Genomic DNA, 12,739 nt, shown 5'->3' on the forward strand with positions numbered 1-12,739 from the left:
GACAAAGTTCACGTCTTTGTCATTTCAGGCGTTTGCCATCAGACGGCAAAAAAAAAGAAGCAGGGTAACCATTTACAATTTAGTGGATCTTAACCTTTTTAATCCGCAGCTGAAATGCAATATCCAAATGGCACAATGTAACGTACCGATGAAAAATGGAATTGAATTAAATAGAATTCAGCAAAACAAAAGGGCATTTTGTCAAATGATGAAAAGCAACTCACAATGTCATCCGTGCCACTGAGTAAAGCTACGCACTGATATGAATATAATATCGTGTCTGACATGAGAGGCTGCACACAGGGTCTCAGGCAACTATGTGAAGAAGCAAAGACTCATTTCCAGTCTTGTTTTCGCAGAAATGTCTTTACTCTCTGTGGAGCCAAATGTCAGTTATTTATCACACGCTGTGCTACTCATCTCACTGTAGCGTTATTAGAAAACGGGCAGAGACATACCATAGTCTTCAGCTTTGATAAAACAAAAGTGATCATGTGCTGGAAGGAGTAAGGCATTGTGCAAGACCGTTGCCATTAGTTGCAAAAGGCCTCCATTTGTCAGGAAGGACACAGGCTTTAGTAAGGGGGATAAGCGATCCAGATGCAGTGCATTCACAAAGTAGTCAGACCCCTTTAATTGTCTTTTATTCATTTCATCATATTGCAGCCTTATTCATTTTCCCCTCGTCAATCTACACTCAATATCCCATAATGACAAAGCAAAAACAGGATTTTAGAAATGTTTGCAAATGCATTAAAAAGCAAAAAACATCACATTGACGTAAGTATTGAGACCCTTACCCAGTACTTAGTTAAAGCACCCTTGGCAGCGATCACAGCCTCGAGTCTTCTTGGGTGTGTGCAACACCTCGAGAGGATTTGCAGAAAATCCCCAAATCCTCTCGACCTCTGCCAACTTGGATGGAGATCATCGCTGGACGGCCATTTTTAGGTCCCCCCCAGAGATGTTTGATTGGGTTCAGGCCGGCGCTCCGGCTGGCCCACTCCATAGACGTTCACAGAGTCGTCCCTCGTCCACTCCTGTGTCGTCTTGGCTGTGTGCTTTGGGTCCTTGTCCTTGTCAGAGGGTTAACCTTGGGCCCAGTCTGAGGTCCTGAGATCTTTGGACCAGCTTTTTTATTAAGGGGATCTCTATGCTCCACTCCGATCAACTTTCTCCTAACCCTGACGAATCCCCATTGTCATTCTTCGCACTTTTTAGCTTGAGTGTCCTTTATTTATTTTTGTACTTTTGTATAACCAAGTTTTCTTTGACAAATATTGTTTTTATGCAGTACATTTTTTTATTATTATTTTTTTAATCATAGATGGCCCCATTGGGATTCAAACTCCAAATCTTGGCATCGTTAGCGCACTGCTCTCCCCTGTGGTCCAACCACTTCAGACGCTGTCTTGATTACGTGGAGAGAGTTGTCTTGTTAGACACAACTGCAATAAAGGTGATCGCCTGCTAGGATGTGACATTTCAAATCAGACATCATTTGCTGCCCGCCTGGATACACCTTTTAGCTCCCACACACACACACACACACACACACACAGACACAGAAAGGAGCCCAGAGGGAACCTGTAGCTGTGGATGTTGATTTCCAGCCTCAGCCCATCAGGTGCTCCTCTTGTGTAACTGTGTTATGTCCAAAGAGAGCAGCGCAACACGAGTGTGGCTAACGTCATTTTTAAGTTGAGCCTTTGTTTGGATTATAAAAGGTTATGGAAGCTACGGTAAAGCTTGTATAACGTGCGAGATCTTTTTTTACACACACACACACACACACACACACACACACACACACACACACACACACACACACCTAGGGCTAGCACAGAGGAGCTGTGTGCTTGTGTAACTGTGTTTACACGTCTGGGGCCGGTGCTGGCACAAGAGCCAGACGAATGTGCTTTATCCAGGGCCTCTCTCTCTCTCTCTCTCTCTCTCTCTCTCTAAGCCACCTTCCCCTCCATTCAGCGTTGACCTTGGTGCTTATAAGGAGGTAGGGCTTGACCCACATTCACCCCCTGAACTAGAACTAGAACCTCCTACGGACCCCCGCGCCGCATAAAGAGACCTGACACTCTATTCCACTTTCTCCAACGGCCATTTTCTCTCCATCTCTGGTCACATGTGCTGCACTTTAGACATTTACAAAGTCAGAAAGAGCCCAGCGCCAGCGTTTCTGCAGCGTGTCTGGCAGCGGGGGAAAGTGGAGCAGCGGGCTTCATGACTCGTCTCCGAGGCACCAACTTGTCTGTGTGCACTAGGTCACCATTAGCACGCAGGGGCTTAGCACTGGGGCTGGTGAGAGTTTGAGCGGCAGGTCAGCCCTCCTCTGGTTTTTAACGCAGCGTGTCAAATTGTGGCTGACGCAAACGAGCACACACGCACAACACACGCAGTGGCTAGCATCTGGCGGGGCTAATGTCGTACGGGCAAGCACTAGGGTGCTAACACGAGGCGCACTAATGTTCAGAGAGCTGCTTGGCAGTCTGTTTGTAATCATTTCCAACCTTCTTCTATTGAACAGATTGGAACATTAAATGAGATATGAAAGACACGGCTAAAAAACAACAACAATGACCGTGACATTTGGAACGTGCAGTTTTCTACTGAGGTTTTCTTTCAATAACAAAAAATTTCAGAGTCTCTATTGCGATACGTTGCAGCCTTTTGCGATGTGTATATTGGGCAATTTGATATCGCGATGACGATAAAAAAATATATTGTGCAGCCCTAGTGCATACACAAGTCATGCTGGTGTAAAATCCCTGTAATGCATAGTGATGAGTCAGCTATAGCATGATTGGCCAACTATTTTGATAATCGATTAATCGGTTCGAGTCATTTTTTATGAAAAAAAAAAGTAACAATTCTCTGATTCCAGCTTGTTAAATGTGAATATGTTCTAGTATCTTCTCTCCTCTGTGACAGTCAACTGAATATCTTTGAGTTGTGGTCAAAACAAGACGTGAGGACATCATCTTGGGCTTTGGGAATAGAGCTGGGCCATATATCGATATTATATCAATATCGTGATACGAGAATAGATATCGTCTTAGATTTTGGATATCGTAATATGGCATAAATGTTGTCTTTTCCTGGTTTTAAAGGCTGCATTACAGTGACGTGATGACATTCTCTGAACTTACCAGACTGTCCTATTATTTGCCTTTACCCACTTTATCCACATTACTGATGATTATTTATCAGAAATCTCATTGTGTAAATATTTTGTGAAAGCACCAATAGTCAACCCAACAACATCGTTGCGGTATCGATATCGAGGTATTTGGTCAAAAATATTGGGATGTTTGATTTTCTCCATATCGCCCAGCCCTAATTGGGAAACACTGATCCACATTTTTTAGACCAAACAATTAATCGATAAATTGAGAAAATAATCGAGAGCTTAATAGACAATGAAAATAATCCGTTAGTTGCAGCCCTGGTTACTACTGCTATATAAAAAAAAAGACTGCAGCTGAAGTGGAATTATTCAGTTCAGTAAGTCTCTTTTTCTAAAGTTAAAAGGTGATAATTAAATGCCACTCTTACTCCTACAAACGTAGCTCCGGAACAGAAGCTAAACAATGGTTGCCAGGCGACAACCGAGGCTCCAGTGAGTGATGAGTGATGGTTTTTGGCGGGCGCATTAATATTTAAATTAGCAGTCAAAGGTGTGCGTTGATTAGGTGTTTCACAATGGCTTCAAACGGCGATACAGAGGGCGTTGCGGAACAAACGATCTAGTTTTCTAAATGAATGAAACCCTCGGCTGATGTCGAGGAGAGGAGAGGAGAGGAGAGGAGAGGAGAGCCGCGGTTAATGTATGGAGGGATTACAAAAGCGACGCATGAGCGAGAGCGGTTTAATGAGGGACGGGTTTGCATGAGAGCCCCGTGCGTGATCGGAGATCCATCATGAGCCATCCTAAACCACACTGAGGCATTCGATGGGGGCCAGTGTCATGCTACCGGGCATTAGGGGCAGACCCGGCTCAGCTAGCCCCGTCATAACTCCCCTAGCCAAGACACGCTCATAACTCTTGTGGCCCGGGTGACATGCCATACCTCCACGGGTGTTGAATGACTGCAAAAAAAAAAAAGGCAAAAGTGTGTACGTCTGTGTTTAAATAAGGCCCGGGGGATCCCATTTAGCATTCTGAGTAAGACATGAGATAATGGCCACCTAGAAGAGGAGGACGTAGAAATCGGGAAGGTGGGGTTGGGCCGGTGAGGCCCGCCGATGGGGTTTAACCATAGACAGTATATAAGGGTTTAACCTAGGGAGCAGTTGTTGGATCAAGGCATGGGAGGGGTTTTACCAAACGTACAGCAGGCAAACTGATAAGGGTCGCCTCCGTTCCAAAGGCCAATAGGAAAATACAGGGACTCATCGCAGAGAAGTCTCTGAGCCTTGCTTTGTTTCCTCTCTCTCTCTCTCGCTCTCGCTCTCGCTCTCGCTCTCTCTCTCTCTCTCTCTCTCTCTCTCCCTCCCTTTGACTGTCTCCCTCGATCACGCTCTGCAGAACTCCTTGCACGATGTTAGGAAGGAGAGAGAGGGGAAAAAAAAAAGGAGAAAAGTGGGTCAGGGCGACCTATTTTTTTTTCCCCCACAGTTCACGGAGGCAGAGGGTGGCGGTGTTATCGTCAGTTAGACGAGGAGCAGGGCCTGATGGGGAGGCAGGGCCTTGTCGCGAGACGCAGCCACTCAGAACTGGGTCAGCGGCAGAGGCTACGTCTTGTAAACGGCTTGTCATACTGGGGAGAAAAGCTGCAAATGAACCATAGATTATACGCCCCAAGCTGAGCACCGAGGTCTCTCCTCACTCCCCCCACAGACCCACACTTCAACAAAAAAAAAACCCACGCACATATAAGCCCTTACAGTAGCGCAGCAGTCTCTGAAGCACTGCCACCTCCTGTAAGTTCCTCTCTCCCCCTCTCAGTCTCCAGTAATAGTGTTTGATTACTGCAGTCAGACCTGACAAGCTCAGAGCCCGAGCCTCGCATGCTTCCAAATAAAGGATCTATTCACATTTCTCTTTCTCTTGATACACTGGGTCGCCGTTTTCTAAATATAGGCCGCTTTATCTCCGATCTTTGCGACTTTATTCAGGTCAGGTTATTTACTGTACCAAGTTCAACTGTGGTTTAGAAATGAGCCATCCAGATGCTTATTCAGCTGCAATGACCTCTTTGCATATCATCTGTGCCAGTGCCAGACATGTGAATAGATAATTTGCATGATTTTTGTTTTTGTTTTTTTCGACCAAAGAAAAGAAGCTTTCATTTATCTCATTCAGGTGAACTTTTCAACAGAACCCCCCCCCCCAGTATCGCTGCAGTGCTGGCTAAACTAGACCGCTCATTGATCTTGTGTAAGAACAAGACTTAGTGCTGGGTACATTTTTTGCTCATGTTGATTTTTGGCAAATTGCCATCGATCCGCGGGGAAGACGTTATCCACAGTCCGCCATATATACAGTATATGTATATATGTTTTTTGATATTGTTTTGAAATGGGTTGTGCCGCCGCTCGTTGTCTCGTTTTCTTTGTGTCTTCCGACTGTGTCTCAGAAAGACAAAGGGTGATAAACGCTGTTGTGTTGAGCTCAAATAGGGAGAAAAAAAAATACCTTATTTTTTTTATTTTTAGAAGTGAGATTCGGGGGCGTATTCTAGCATTGGGTACCGCTTATGGAGCAATGCAATTTTCAGGCAGTAGAGCTCACTCATATTTCACTATGTGGAACAAATCTGCCTGTAATGAATCTCCCAGGACCCTGTGGTGCCTCCACAACCAAGTCTGCTTTTTTGGTTCTCTCCGGTGGGGGTGGGTGGGGGGACGGTGGGGGGATGGGGTGCAGGGCGATCTATAGTGGGCCTTGTTAATATTTCAACACATGATATAAAAAAAAAAACCTAGATTTTTTTTTTTTTTTTTTAATGGGAGGGATTTTCACAGCAAATAAACACAAGGTTCATAAGTTTGTCTTTTCTTTCTTTCTTTCTATTCCTGTACCAGTCCCGAGTAATGTTAATCATATTGGTTTCGCTCCGTGTAAAAAAAAAAAAAAAACAGCCCTATTAGCCAAGGTGTCACACTAACAGACATAACATAATATCCCGAGGTGGGGCTAAACGTGGCGGGGGATCGGATTAGCAGCGAGACTTGGGTTTGCGCACAAACACACACACACACACACACACACACACACACACACACACACACACACACACACCCCCACTCCTCCTCGGTGCCCCAGCTCCCGAAAGCCCTGCCGCTGCCGGGCAGCAGACCTGTCTAATGTTATTCTTAGCCCCAGAACTTCATGTCTCTGTGCAAAAGCCCCTTAGCGTTAATTGAGGAGAGTGCTCATGGCTCGTGTCGCTCAACAACAGCCTCTGAGGGGATGTATGCCGTGTGTGTGTGTGTGTGTGTGTGTGTGTGTGTGTGTGTGTGTGTGTGTGTGTGTGTGTGTGTGTGTGTGTGTGTGTGTGTGTGTGTGTGTGTGTGTGTGTGTGTGTGTGTGTGTGTGTGTGTGTGTGTGTGTGTGTGTGTGTGTGAAGGTGAGACATGCTGAGCAGCAAACCAGTCCGAACCAGTACTCACAACACTGTTGTGTTGGGGTCCTTTTTTTTTTTTTTCTCTGTATTGTTGTTGTTGTTGTCGATAGGGAGCCGCCCCAGTGCCTTTTTAGCAGATGGTTTCCAGCAGGCCTACGTACGACATGCGATAACATTACAGTTTTGAGAGGTCAGGCACGTAGAGAACCAGTAGGAGGGCCGGGCCAGTCTCCGACTTCCTAAAACCAAACCTCCAATACAGGTCTCTTCACACACACGCTATCGTGCAGTGCGTGCGTGTGTGCGCGCGCATTCTACTCAAAAGAAAAGGCCTTTTCATGAATTCTCAAACACCCAGTATTGAACACATTGCTTCTAGCAGGGCAATGCAAATATTTACTGTATTACTTGAACCTTGGTGGCTGCAGTCGCAAGGAGGGTGCCGCAATATTTGCATGCTGATACCCCCTCCTTCTTTGTGCTTTTACAGTAGGCCGCGCTCAGCTCTCTTAACGCGAGAGCAGAGTTTGACGGTGCAGAGCCAGACTTTGGACTCTGCGGACCGCGGCGTTTACTCTGGGCAAAAATCTGAGGTCTTCATTGGGACCCAGCAGGTCGTCATCAACCTGTCAAAACAGTGGCTCTAAAGGCACCACCACCCCCCTCCCCCCTCTCTCTCTCTTAGTCGAAGAGCCTTGATTGGCCGGTAAGCCGATGCTCATCCTTGGATCAGAGGCTGGGCTGTTTGTTTGGAAGCTCCAGGTCACTCTGTGCCAATGGCTCAGAGCAGAGCCGCCAAGGGTAAAACCAGCCTGGAATGGCCTTGTGGGTAAACAACACCTCTGGAGTGGATGGCCAGCTCATCACACAGGTGTATTCCACAAAAGCAAGTTCCTACTACCCTCAGACCGCCCCCTCCCCCCCCCTTCCACCCAATCCCCTTTCCTGAAATGGCACAGGGCTTGTGCATGAAGGAGGAGGGGGCGGCGGTGGTGGCGGTTTAAAAATAAATCTGTGCAGGCCGGTCAGACATTTTGAAATTCTGTTTCTATCTCAGTGTGACAGAGAGGTTAAAGATACAGCATTCTGATAAATCTCTTCCCCACCAAGGGGGAACAGATAAGGAGTGGCGTAGATTGAATAAAAGCGCAGAGGAGAAAGGGGGGAGGAGGGGAGGTGTAGGAGGAGGACTGAGATGTCTATCAGGCCGCGTGAAGGTTTTTCTTTTTTTTTTTTTTTTGTCTTGCAGATCCAGTTCAAGGGCGCCCGCAGGCGAGGCAGCTCTCGCTATCGCCGTGCCAACGCTGCTACTCAAGGTCATATGAGCCAGCCCTGTGACATTAAAGAGGAACAGGAAAAGGGGAACCACAGACATGCATGTACGCACGCATTCTGGCACAGAATTGAGTTGTGGGGAAGTAGCCTTTAACTTCCTTGACTCTTTCCTGTGACTTTGTGCACCGGTGTCTGGGTCTACACTGGGGTTTTTGTGAGGCCAAGAGCTTTTTAAGGGCAGTAATGAGAGTGTCTTATTCTCCCTGCACAGAGCCAAGAGATGCTTGGCTAACTGCTTTGTAGTTGCCAGTGTGTGTGTGTGTGTGTGTGTGTGTGTGTGTGTGTGTGTGTGTGTGTGTGTGTGTGTGTGTGTGTGTGTGTGTGTGTGTGTGTGTGTGTGTGTGTGTGTGTGTGTGTGTGTGTGTGTGTGTGTGTGTGTGTGTGTGTGGGAAAGATGGAAGAGAGAAGAGTCACAGTGATAAACCTCAGGGGAGGGAGGAAGAGGAGAGAGGAGAAAAAAAAAAAGGTCTTAAAAATTATTTAAAGGGACAGCGAGCAATCGGAAGACACTTCCAAATGATCTGCAGTTGAGGGTTGAGGCCCAAAGTGTGTTTTTTTTTTTAGCTTAAGTGAATCGAAATGTTTTCTTTGACCAATCAGCCTTCAGTCAGAGAGCACGGAACACGGTGCTGTACAGGCCAACTGTGGTGCACCAGCAGATGGTTTCCACCGGGTTAGGTGTTACCGAGTTGGTTGTGGTCACAGGTTCCGGGTGTTTTAATGTTTTGTTACCGTTGCTAACCTTTTTTTGTGAGTCACACTTGATTAGCAGCGGCAGCTACGTGGCCGCAATGTGGAATACAAACATCGTTTTGGTACAATTACTCATCATTTTCATTACATCAAGCCTACAGAACTAAGGCATCCTGCACACCCAGTCGGTTCCTGAAGGGCTCATTTGAACATTTTGTGTTTCCCACGAGTCAAAAAAATGCTTGTGGTGAAGTCGGGGGATGCTGATAAGTGATAGGCCTTTTAAACAGAGGATGTTTTGACAAGTGTCAGTAGGGAACGCACAGGTGGGAATAGCACAATGGATGATGGCTGCATTCCATTTAGCTGCTTCAGTTTCAGGGTCCTGGTATTGTTAACTGGAAATAGAACAGCCATCATCAATGATATTAGTAAAAACCTTTTAATTGCTATGTGGAGATGTGTGTGATTATTAATTAGTATACCGTAATGGTGTCCTTTTTTTAGAGTGATGCATGATAAATACATTACATGATTGATAATGATAAAGTAAAGCATACGTAACATGTGCCTTATGCTGTTAGTATATAGCTTATGTGTGGGCAGGCCTGAATATCATGACACATGACCTATATCATGATAGAAAACTATCTGTATGTGATTAAGATAAGTGTTGGTCTACTCGTTTTCTGACAGGTGATTGCCCCTATTATGTTTGATTTAATGATTTATCAGGTATATTGAGCATTAATAATCATTGCTGTTAATGTGAGTTAGCCAATAGGTCATTTTTCATGTGTAGTCAGTCTACAGACATTACAAAGTCAACTTGATTTTTACATCAATAGCTATTTTTTTTTTTTATTAGTCCTAATAAACATGATTAATTGACTCTTAGTCAGTTACTCATGTTTGATGCTTTTTTTTTCATGCTGAATGACTTGTTACCAAGAAACGTCTAAGCACGTCTCTGGTAAACACAAGATTTAAAGTGGGGCTTTTGCATGATTCTTTGTGGAGAGGCTCAGTTTTACCGATCGGTCGATGAAGTCGACTAATCAATCAGTCGACAAAATCGTAAGTGTTAGTCGCCTACGAATTTTTTTTCATGTTTTGCTCTGATAGTAACAAAAGTGCGCTCCTCACTGGACAGCACGCAGGTGTACTGACAGAATAGATAATGCAGTGTAGACTTGCTGGTCCACTTTCTGTTGTTTACATTGTAGTCATGTGTCCATCGGACAATCGGGTATCGTCTTGCAGTGCCCATTACATTGTGAATGCACGGTGAGAACAATGTGCTGTTCTACGACCGCACGCATATCAGGGTTGCACGTAAGGAGTGTGCAGAGTGGTGAATTGAGAGAGCGCCCTTTAGCCTGAGTTCAAGTCCCTGTTTTTGGCCCAATGCTGTACTGCAGGGGCCTTTAACATAATTTAGGCCAGGGACCCCTAAGCTGAAAGAGAGACCGACTAGGAAACCCACTACAGCATATGTAATTGAGTTGCATATTGAACTGGGCAGAATGGATGAAAAGAAATGGCTATTATTTATGCATCGTGTTTTAATGTTAAACATACATCTGGAAGGCACAGTGACTCTCTAAGCTCAACTGTATGGCTACCATAGTTATCTACAGTAAGCTTATCTTCAAGGTGTAACAACATTTTACATTCATATTAATGTATATTTTCAGACTTTTTGAAACCAGAAACTTTCAAAAAATATTCTTTTTTTTACATAATTTGCACTCACTGTACAGGACCCCCTAGGGGTCCCGGACTCCCTGTTGAAGATCTCTGCTGTGCTGCATTGCCATTTAGAGAAACACTAGGTCACTACCAGCTGAAGTCCACGGGCTCAGCTATGTAGCTGACCCTGACCTCCCAGTGTCGGGAAAAGTGAAGAGGCTTTTCCTCAATGAAGTATCACATTACTAACACAGGGGGTGGTTTCCCTGCCATTATAAGGTTTGGGTGCAGCACCTGAACCGAATGAATGTAACTAAAAGACTTTTCTCAGATCTAATGATGGAGTCGGACTTCTTAAGCTCTTTGAGTGCAATTTATGTACTATCTGCTCTTGCTTTTCCAATGTTTTAGATACAGATACGGTGATACTAATGCTACAAAATGATGCAAAACTACCACAAAGGGAAACCGACCTACTGCAAAGGGACGTCAAATGACCACAGAGACCCAAAACAATCCCAGAGAAAACAGAAATGACCAAAAAGAGACCCAACACGACTACAAAGAGATGCAAAAGCACCACAAAGAGACCCAAAATGTATGGGGAAATTTCATTTTTAAGTTGAAAAACGTAAACATTTTCTTGAGGAAGGACGCCTAAACCCCCCCCCCTAATTATTATTTTATACAGCCAACAATTTGGCCATGAGAGTATGTTATTCCCTACAGTTTTTATCATCCGTGGCCTGCATGAGAAATGCCTCATCTGTGATTTCACACCAATGTACAATAAATTGGAAAAGAAGTACAAGGTGAAAAGTAATGGGGCTGATTTTTGGACACAGATAAGACTATGTTTTCTAGGACAGAACTAATAGCCCCTACTATCATCTAAAAAAAATCCTTGTAGATGTAAAAGTACAGGCAGACATTGTATGAGTCCACAAAGTCAGTCTCCCAGGCCGCTAATGGAGCTGCTTCAGGCTATGCATCAATATGACATCACAGATTACAATCTTTAGACTTTGGGAGCACTTTAGGTACTTTCAGTGCTGGAAGAACAGAGCGAGAACTGGCCGACAAAACACTGAGTCATTATAATAACAATCACAGAGATGGGTGGAGTCGCGCAGTGATACAGCCAACAGAAATGACTAATGTGTCCCCATAGAGACCTGCAGCTTGTCTGTGGGACTTTAGAGTGATCTCAGTAAACTTTATAGTATCTGTCGTCTCATACGGCATCACAGTATTCCTTTTCCTATTACATTGTTACAAAGAATAGGAGTAGGATTGAAGTTTTTTTATTTCTTTATTTTTTTAATCAAAGTCACATTCAGTGTACATAGTCATGTACATTGATTTCAGAAAACGCGTTAGAAGCTGAAATTCTCTCCAGCATGTCAAAGTAGCCAGCCTCTATGCGTGGTATGTTGTAAAAGGAGGATTCTAGGGTACCAGTGGAGATCGGGTTAAACCCAATCCCAATCCCGTCGGTTCAATCCCCAGACCGACAGGATAAATCTGGGTTGGGAAAGTGAAAGAACAGCACTTGTCCCTCCCTCATTACCACCATGAGGTGCCCTTGAGCAAGGCCCTTAACCCCAACCGCTCCAGTGGAGCTGCTCAGTGGCCAGCAGATCAGACTGTGGTTGTACTGGATGTCTATGAATGTGGAACTGTGTGAATGTGATCAGGGCATTCCTGCAAAAGAGAGGCTGCCTCTCAGTGAACCTCCCCTGAATAAATAAAGGTTAAATAAAATGTACCTGTAAATACTATATACAGTCTATGATTGGGCCGCAGACTAAAGAAAAAAAAAAATATATATATATATATATATATATATATATATATATATATATATATATATATATATATATATCTATATCTTTAAATGTCACAGTTACAGCTGAAAATTAACAGAAATTTCTGTTAACAGAAATTAACAAGTTAATTTCACATATCTCTGCCATTCAAATCAACTGCCAGTTGTCTTCCCGGAAGTGATTGTTGTTAGCGCGACGTCACAGTGTTTCAGTCTATAGTAAACGTAATGGTGTATAAAGTCATGTGTTGACTTTTATGACTCATTAATTCAGATTCTTGTCAACAGAAGGCGGGAGCAGTTCTGAGCAATTCTTTAAAGTGCTCATATTATGCTTTTTGGCTTTTCCCCTTTCCTTTATAGTGTTATATATCTTTTTGTGCACGTTATAGGTTTACAAAGTGAAAAAGCCCAAAGTCCCCCCCAAAGGGACTTACCATCTCCAACAGAAAACACTGTTCACCAACTGCTCCAAACAGCTCTATAGTAGTCCAGCCTTTACTTCAGAGACAAACGTGGTCACTTTGTAACACACGTTATAATGCTCGCCTAGCTGCTAGTGTGGCACGCCCTCATACTCTGCTTCTGACTGGCTAGTAGTCCTTAC

The 12,739-nt window shown here is 44.4% G+C and overlaps 1 protein-coding gene across 5 annotated transcripts in view; it reads left to right on the forward strand.

The window, feature by feature from the left end:
• Positions 1-12,739, forward strand: part of nrip1b (nuclear receptor interacting protein 1b) — a 44,991-nt gene that overhangs the window by 11,848 nt on the left and 20,404 nt on the right. Inside the window, exon 2 of one of the 5 annotated variants that reach the window (XM_039777284.1) lies at positions 7,834-7,963. The exons of the other annotated variants lie outside the window; for them this stretch is intronic. The gene's annotated coding sequence lies outside the window, so the exon portion shown is untranslated. The remainder of the gene's footprint in view (positions 1-7,833; positions 7,964-12,739) is intronic. 5 annotated transcript variants of the gene reach the window in all.

Source organism: Perca fluviatilis, chromosome 16 (assembly GCF_010015445.1).
Source record: "Perca fluviatilis chromosome 16, GENO_Pfluv_1.0, whole genome shotgun sequence".
NCBI lineage: Eukaryota > Metazoa > Chordata > Actinopteri > Perciformes > Percidae > Perca > Perca fluviatilis.